Raw genomic sequence first — 8,884 nt, 5'->3', positions numbered from 1 at the left:
TGGGGAGTGTCTCGGGACAAGCCTAGGGATGCCCTAGGGTTGACCTCTCAGGTTAGGCTTTAGCATCAGTCAGGCACTGACACCTGATGGTGGGTGCCCAGCTGTTGGGACTGAGGAGAGAGGCTGTGCCGGCACACTGCTGGTACTCACTTGGCCTCAAAACGCCGAGGTGCAGGATAGGGTCCGCCAAGGTTCCCCTCCTGGCCTTCCCCGTGTGGGGAGGGACAGCCATCCCTCCTGCCCCCGGGCTGGGGGCACCTGGCCGGGAGGGACGAGGGGAAGAAAGGAGGGGAGGGGGAGGGAGAGAAGGAGCCCCCCCCCCTCCCTCCTTTCCCCCCCCCCACGGCGCACCCGGCCTCCTGCGATGTGGTGAGTCACAGGCAGGTCAGGACCGCGCCGGAGGGGCGGAGGGAGCGCGGGGACCGGCTGATTTACCGCTGGGAGCCGCCACCAGCGCGGCGGAGGCGCCTGAGGGAAGGGCGCGGAGAGCCGCTCCGCAGCCCAGGTGCCGTGCGGGAGGGACGCTCCTGCCCGCCGGGGCGCGCAGCCCCTGCCGCCCCCAGGTAGGGTCGGCAGCGCGGGGCCGGGGCCGGGGGGAGCCCGAGCCTGCGGGGTGGAGGGGAGCGGCAGAGCGGCGCGGGGCCGTGGAGGTGCGTCGGGCTGCGCCCCGCTCCGCCCCGCCCGCCCGGGCTGGGCCGGCCGCCGGGCCGGGACCGCGGAGCCAGCCCAGCCCGCCGGGGCGCAGCGCTCGCCCCTCCGGCGGTGGTGCCGGCGCGCAGCCCGCTCCGCTCCGGTAAGGACCGGCGCCCTTGGGGGGACGCGGGGAGCGAGACCAGCCGGGAGCGCGGGCAGCGGCACGGTGCCGCGCTGCGCCCCGCCCGGGAACTTCGCGGGAGCGCGGCACCGCCCGCGGCCGCCGCCGCCGCTCTCCCGGGGCGGGCCGAGCCCCGCGGGGCAGGTGATAGCGGTGCGGGGCTGCCGGCTCGCCCCGGCCCCGGCCGGGCTCCGCGGGGCGCCGGGAGCCGGGTACGGCCGCCACGCCGCTGCCGCGGGCGGGGTAGCGCAGGGCGGGCAGCGCTCCGCGGGCAGGGCGGGCTGCGCTTCCCGGGATGCTGCCGGCAGCGGCCCCTTGGCCGCAGCCTCAGCCGCTGCCCCTCCCGCCCCTTCCCGCTCAGCGGGCGCGGCAGGAGCGCGCCGCGGGGCAGCGTCCGGCGGTGCAGCCTGGAAGTTCCAACTCGGAGACGGCGGCTCCGCGTTTGTGGTGGCCGGTCCGACCGCCTTCCGTGCGGCGCAGGGTGAGCCTGCGGGATTCCCCAAGTTGGGGATGTGTACTTTATGGTTGCGCGGCGTTCACAGTTTTCCTTGCGGTATGGCTTTTGTTGTTGTTGTCGGGGTTTGGGTTTTTTTCCCATTTTTAAAAGCAGAATTTGCTTCGAACGGCAAACAAATCGCAAAAGGCTCATATAATGGCATTCCACCACTGTTTCCATGTCAGCATTAAATTATGTGGTCTCGGGCTTTATAAGTACGGAAAGCATTCCTTAGAAATTGGAAGTTTTGTACATACATCAATAGGTATTAATAATCAAATACCGGTGTTGTTTAACAAACTGTGCGTTTGTAACCTGTAGGAGGTTTATTCAAGCTGCAGTGCATGCGTTTCCCGAAGAACCTATGCCCTGTGTTCATTTGCTTTCATCCCACAGGTGCTTTTTTCATTGTCCAACTGCAAAAAGAGGATGGTGTCTCTTTTTTGTTGTCTTTTTATTTTAGATCTAAGAGGTTTGGATTCATAATCAGGAAAGATAAAGTGTCTCACATGTTTCTCAGAGAGCTGGTTAAATGTTTACAGATCATACACTGCCAGAGCGAAAAGCTAGCCTTTGGCAGAAGCTGCATGTTGAAAACAAAGTAACTTGGAGAATGACTGTATTGCTTGTTCTTTGTGTCCTAATCCTTCTTCAGCACTGTATGGTTCTTTTTCTGTCCTCTAATACAAACTGAATCATTTGGAAACTGGAATATTTTGTAAAACATTCATCTCACTATTTACAGAAGAGAGCGTCAACTTCTGTGCCTTTTTGGCGGGGAGGGAATGAATTGTCTTTATTATCCTATAGGGATTTTTTTCTTTTTTCACCCCTTTTTCCTCTTTTTTTTTTTTTTTTTTTTTTTTTTTTTTTTTTCCTTCAGAGGTTAACCACTGCATAGCAGTTCTTTATTGGTAAGCTAAAGTGCACATGCTGTGGCTAGAAAGGGGTTCCTAGACATGTTATTTGCTCAAGTGTAGATGACAGTGCAGCCATAGATGGATGGGAGCTCACTGAGTCAGGGCAAGGCGGCCAGAAAGCCAAAATTCAGCAGAGGTTCAATTAAGAGCTCATGAATGCAAAACTAAGTAGCAAGTGCTGTCTTCCCAGGACTGCCTTTCCCATCCTGATTCTCCTGCGTTTATGGTTTTCTGTTACCTCAGTTGTAACCTCTTCTTGCTTGTCCAATGCAAAGGGGGCAACCCACCTACTCTTATTCTTTTATGATCTGCAAATGCCTGCTCTATATTTTTCAACTCAGATGAGAAATTCAAAGCCTGCTGCCTCCCAAATCTGGCTTCCAGAACTCCAGAGACTAACTGGCACAGCTGGCTGCAGTGCAAGAGCAGCAGTCCTGCCTTCGCAGCCACAAAGGGAACCTGATGCCGGCAGCATGCTGGGCTGGGGTAGCCAGAGAGCCAGAGCTGCAGCAGTGGGAGTCACAGAGCACTGGGAGATCTGCTTTGTGCCACGATTGCTTTGTGGTGGGGATGTGTCTAGACTATATTTGCTTCAGGCAGAAAGCAAGGAGAGGTCCTGCATCTCCATCTGTGTTTGTGAAATATCTAGTGTAAGGGAAATCCTGCTTGGGCTCCCTCAGCACTACACATCATTTCTTGAACAAGAAAGGGATAGGGTAGCTGAACAGCGTTCTCTAAAACTACAGAAACACAAAATTCAGTGGAGGGTTACAAGGAACTGTTTGGTCCAAAGCAGGAGTGCATGCAGTGTGTGAAACTTCAAACACATCTTCCTAAGATTTTGGGTGGCAACACCACCTTTGTGGTGGGCTCCTGTGAAACCCTTATGTCCAGGTTTTCTACCTCCCTGATGCTACCTTGCTGTCTGTCCTTTGAGCTGATGGCACAACTTTATGTTTCATTAGGCTGTTGCCCTCAGGTGAGACATCAACTGGTGCATCTTGTCTGCTATGGCCAGAGCTGGTGATTTTGCTTTCTATGCAAAGCTTGTATTTGATAATTAAACCTGTGCAACACACCACTGCTGGTCACGCCACATTGCCCCAAGCAGCATGCTATCACCGAGGAGTCAAGGCCACAGCTCCATGCAGGACTCTGAGGATGGCATCTTTTTGCTGCCGCTAAGAGGAAGAGGTTTCTGTTGTTCTCTCACAAAAGTCTTGTGTTTTTCTCAGCAGTGGCTTTAATAATCTCTGTCTCATACATAGCAACTGATGCAAACGTGTTAGCAGAAGCCATTTTTAAATCAGTTTCCTTACCCAGGGGAAATGTAGTATAGACAGGGCCTTCAGGAAACGAATAATTAGGTGACCTTTTTCCCCCCAGAATATCAGGTCTGTTTTATGTAGAGCTGTTTGAAGTCGCACAAATTCTCATTACTCTCCAAATCTCTAACCTTGCCTTGTTTAAGATACCTTTTAGGAAATCAAATCAGTGTTTCAATCTAATTTCCAAAGGCATTCAAACACATGGTATGTGTGCTAACTTGTTTCCTCTAGCATTAACAAATCTAGCAAATTGCCAAGCTATTTGCCTTGAGGAAAACTATGATGTTGTACAAGAAGACGATAAAGTATTTTTTCCCTCCAATTTTAACTTTACCTCTCTTTTCTTTTTCTAATGTTTATCAGACCACATTAGTCCAGGATATAACTCCTTTGAAGCACACAGTGTTCCCAAGTAGATTGCCATGGGTTTTGATCTGTTCTGGGACTTTTTAGTCACGCTGTGATCTTTTTCAGTCACTTGATGTGGCTGGATGGTGAATGAGTCCCCTTGGCTCAGATGGACTTTCATTAAATTAGTTGCAATTGAGTATACCAAATATGAGCATGGAAAATAGAAGTGGAGATAAATAATTTGAGAGGCTTGTAACCCTCAAATTTTAAGAGTTTTATAATGCTTGTATGTTAAGGAGAGGCTGTGTACATAAGCCAGGTGCTAGGGTGCATGTGGTGCAACAGAAGCAGTGAATGGTCAGAAATCTCTCCTCTGCCTCTCCTCCCAGCATGCCAGTCTCCAGGGATGCATGTGTTCCAGAACATTTAATTTTTCAAGTAGTTGTCAATATCAGAAGAGTTTCTGCAATGCTGAGGAGTTTAATAAGCTCAAAATTCTTAAACAAAATGTTTTGGGTTTTGGGGGTGGTTTTTTTTTTTTGTGTGGGGGGTTTTTTTGTTTGTGTGTGGTTTTTTGTTTGGTTTTTTTTTCTTTGTTTTTGGTACATCCTGCAGCTCTGATAGTTTCTTCTGTTTGTTCCAAGAAAATGAACATGGAATTGTCCTTTTTTATGGAAGGCAGCAAAAGGTTCTTGTTTGAATTCATGATAAATTTGGTTGCAAATGCATGTGGAAAATTGCCAGATGCTTTCAGAAGATTTTCATTTTGCCCAAGTGTTCACGCCATGGCCATCACCATGGTATTTGATGGCTATCCACTTTCTTGTGTACGTTGCAGCTTTAGCCTCACACTGAAGAGTAACACTGGCTTATCTTTTTTTCCTGTAGCCATAAAGAAATAAGATTTTTTTATGTAAGTTGTTTTCCTTTACTGCAGTTCCTTCATTTTGATGTTTATCCACCTAAACAGTGCCAGAATCTTTTTGGCATGTATGGTTATCATTTCTGTGAAGGATCAGTGACCCAGCTTGATAAATTTAAAAGTTCAGTCATGAACCTAAATATGTGACATTTATTGAAATTCATTCTTTGCCATGGAGCTACTTTCTTTCAAAAATATTGAGAATAGTAAGGAATTGCATCTGCAATTTGATTAAATCTACAGTTGTTACCATTTGCCTTCTGAAAATTGATTCCCTCCCCTCCCTGTCCCCCAGCTTGACATGCTTATTGATTAAAAATTCTGCACTGGCCTAAGCCAGCATATATTTGTTAGTGTTTGTGTGCTTCCCATGCAAGTTCTGACAGGCTTTCAACTGTGGAAGCCAACTCTGTTCCTAAGCTATTGGAAATGGTAAGGTTCCTTAGTAATTGTTTTAAACTATATGATGACACATCTTTGAACCCCATTGTACGAAGGAAAAATACCTTAGGACTGGAGAGAGGTTTCCTGTTTATGTGTGTGTTTGCTGGAATTAAGCCTTCCCCTGTGTGTTGGCTGAGTATTTTTTTGTATTCCAAAATGGCAACATGGCAAATCACCTCCAGAGTTTATTTTTTGGACAGGATACAGGTCTTTTATTTTCAAAATAGCATGGCTCAGGAGTTGATGATGTAGCACAGGGGCCTCTCAGTTACACTACTACAAGCAGACTCAGTTAATTGAGGAGGCACACTTATGAGGACAGTTAGATTTAAGCAATAAGTAATTAATTTTTATTGACAATTTTATACGATGTAAGTTGTTCACTTCCCACACAGGAATTTTTTTGCTTCAGCCAGATTTTCTTTCACCATAAGGATATGAAATTTGCCAAATGTATAATTTCTTTTATAAAATATCTAGAATCATAGCTTTGGCTGTAGCTGAAGAGTCGGGTGAAATTTTCTGCTTCTCTTTAGAAAGAGCAGGCCAGCAGGTGGCCTCCAGGTGGTAGCCCTACTGCAGGAGGATGGCATGTAATACCTGAAGGGTTTTCAGCTGTTTAGACATGGGCAGGTGACAAAAAATATAGCATACATAATACTCTTGCCTCTTGGTATCTGGGGTCTGTAGATTTGTGACCTTGTGGCATGCCCTTGTACCCTACCTGCCATAGCTGAACCTACTTCAGAGAGGAGAGGTGATGAGACTCAGAAAGGCATTTTGCCTACAATAGTAACAAGCTTGGACCACCAAGAATTTAGGCAGTAAAGTTGCAGTTATTTATGAAATACGGTGTTAAGGTTTCTGGTTTGCTTCAAATAATGCTCATTTTAAACAACTGTCTTGAGACTGGAAGAAACCTGGACTAATGGGCTGATTACACCGAGCATTTATTAGGGCTGAGAGCCACATGGCCCTGGTGTGGGATATCCACACCCAGCCCCAGCTTTGCTGGCTGCTGCCTCTGCCCACATCTGGCAGAACATGCCCTCAGCTGAATTCCAGTCCCTTTATCACCCACCGCAAACACTCGGGCCTACAACAGCACAAGTGGGTCGTAGGAAACTGGCTTTTTTAACCTGTTTTTGTGGTTGTGCTACTTTTCTGGTAAGAACACCGAGCAAGACTGTGGCCTCGTGGTTGTCCCCGGGAGCTTTGCCACTGACTCTTCATGGGCACTGGATTTAACTCTGCTTTTTTGTGTGTCTGCACCATATTTGAAAAATGGACTTCCTCTTCTTTGACTTTAACAGAAGGTTGATATGTGTTTTTGGACATAAAATTTTTCCCATTAATAGTTGTACAAATTGTTAGGTCCTGCAGGAACTATCTATTTTCATGTAAATTTTGTGGAAACAAATCCTTTCTGAGCGTGTTTAATGAGTTAGATGAAAACAATTATCATCTACAGTTAGAATTCCAAACTTACTTATTTAATGTTTCTTAACTTAATATTTCTTTTGTTTCTTTGGGGTTTTTTTTTTTTTTTTTTTAGTTTGTTTGAGCTGGATGCTGAACTTCACCTTTCTTTTACTTTGTTTTGAAACTAATGTAGCTAGTGAGATTTCAAGCTTGATAGAGGTCTGTTTTGCCATGTGAATGCCTAGAGATATACATGACTTATTATTTTGTCTTTAGCTGTATCATGAATGAGAGTGCATTTTGGATTGATTGACACAAACTAAATCACCTGAATTTTAGAACCTTCAGAGATATTTATTAAGATGTTGGGGTTTGCTTCTCCCCCACTACACATCTGTGTCGTGGATGAACCTGTGAGGATAAAAGTAGCAAGTTTCCAAGTAAGCTCAACATTCCAAGTAGGCCCAGAGAAAGGTCCCAAATCTGTGGATTGTTCCAAAGCATGACTAGAAAAGAACAAACTGAAATTACTCCACAAGCTTCATTTGTCTTAGATATATGTTGGGGTAACTCCGGTTTAGATAACTCTCTATCTTTGAGACTGTTCTACATTCAAAATTGTATTAGGATTTCTGTTATGGGAATTACATATCCCTTTATCTATTGCTATTATATATCCCAATATCAGTTATGGGTGTTGTTATATCAGTACTATTATATATACTTTCACGTGTCTTCTCATCCAAATTTATCAGATTCTGTTAGGTCTGAGAAAGCAGGATAAAAGGGAGCGAGGCAGCTTTACTGAAGGCAATGAAAGATGTTAATAGTTGAATTAATGTTAAAAGTTGATTAATTACCCTTTCCTGATGTAATTGAAAATGTTAAATGAATAACTTTAGTTACATTCAGTTTTTCTGTCTACTTCTAGAGAAGGGGTAATAATTTTACGTGTTATAAATTACTGTCCTGTAAAACCTTTCCTTAAACTCTTTAGGTTTATTGCTTTTGCTCTTTGGATTAGAGGCCAATATTTTTACTGAGGGAAAATGTTTCTTGTTAATACTCAGTATTCTATACCATTCTTACAAATGCCCAAAGCTGAAGCAAAAAAAAAAAAATACAGTTGCAGTATTAATAATCTTTTAAAGAGTAGGTAGAATGCAAACATAGTAAGCAGTGAGCAAATGTGGAGCTCCCTCTGTGATAAAGCACTTCAGCATCAGAGAAAATAATCCAGATTTCACCCTGAAAAAATGTATTTACCATCCATTTAGATAAGTGGGAAATGTTGTTCATGTTTGAAGTTGCAATTTAGCTTGCCGCAGATGATTGAAAACTATCTTAACTGTTGTTTAACTCTTCTGATGAAGGCAAATTTTGATGAAAGAAAACTTTGAACATTTTGCTTTGGCCTTCCTATACATGCTCAAGGATGGAGTGTGGCATGATAATGAGTTTTATCACTGTGTGTGTTTGCAGCACTTTCAAATAATAAAGGGGGATGTTTCCCCAGCCAGCATGTAGGTGCCTTTAGTTAAACTCAGAGTGTAAATTCAATCACCTTCAGTGGAAACTGTGCCTGAGTTGAAAACAGAGGACCCAGATGTGCACTGTGTCTTTATGCTTTACTTTGATTTCTTCATTTCCTAGTATTTAGGGTTTATTAAGCCTATTGTAGTCAGAATGTGAAATTCCCAAATGCCTGTTTTTCCTGGTATTGCAAACACTGGCCTTAAAAACAAATACTGGCCTTACAAACAAGTTACCAGAGTACATGACATGGTGGCAACATTTCACTGTGTCCTTTTCCCTTCTCAGAGGATTAATTAGCTCCTTTTCTGGGAATGTCCTCTCCTGTGACATTTTCGGGATCTTGTCAGCTCTCCACCATAAGTTTCCACAATGGGAAAATCCTTTTGAATCTAGTATGGGAACCTTACTATAAATTTCTGAATCATCCTATGAAATTTAATATTCAATCTGTTTGTGCTTCAGAACTGCATGTTAAAATCTCATTACATTTTATCTTCCATTAAATCCCATAGAATTCAGTTATTATTTGTATCAGATTCCATTTGATTTTTGTCTTTTTTTATCCTGACCTTATGTATACATAAGAGAGGGATTGCAAGGCATGTCCATTTGTGAGAAAGGGATGGTTCTCTCCATCTCCTGGTTATAGTC

At 44.9% G+C, this 8,884-nt stretch overlaps 1 protein-coding gene across 1 annotated transcript in view; it reads left to right on the top strand.

Moving 5' to 3' along the window:
- The first annotated feature begins 468 nt into the window (after nt 1-468).
- Nucleotides 469-8,884, top strand: part of MET (MET proto-oncogene, receptor tyrosine kinase) — an 87,095-nt gene continuing 78,679 nt past the window's right edge. The window contains exon 1 of the mRNA XM_040063181.2: nt 469-563. The gene's annotated coding sequence lies outside the window, so the exon portion shown is untranslated. The remainder of the gene's footprint in view (nt 564-8,884) is intronic.

The sequence above is a fragment of the Hirundo rustica genome, chromosome 4 (assembly GCF_015227805.2).
Source record: "Hirundo rustica isolate bHirRus1 chromosome 4, bHirRus1.pri.v3, whole genome shotgun sequence".
NCBI classification, from domain to species: Eukaryota; Metazoa; Chordata; class Aves; order Passeriformes; family Hirundinidae; genus Hirundo; species Hirundo rustica.
Note: the sequence above shows the minus strand (reverse complement) of the source record. Positions and strands in the feature narration are given on the sequence as shown.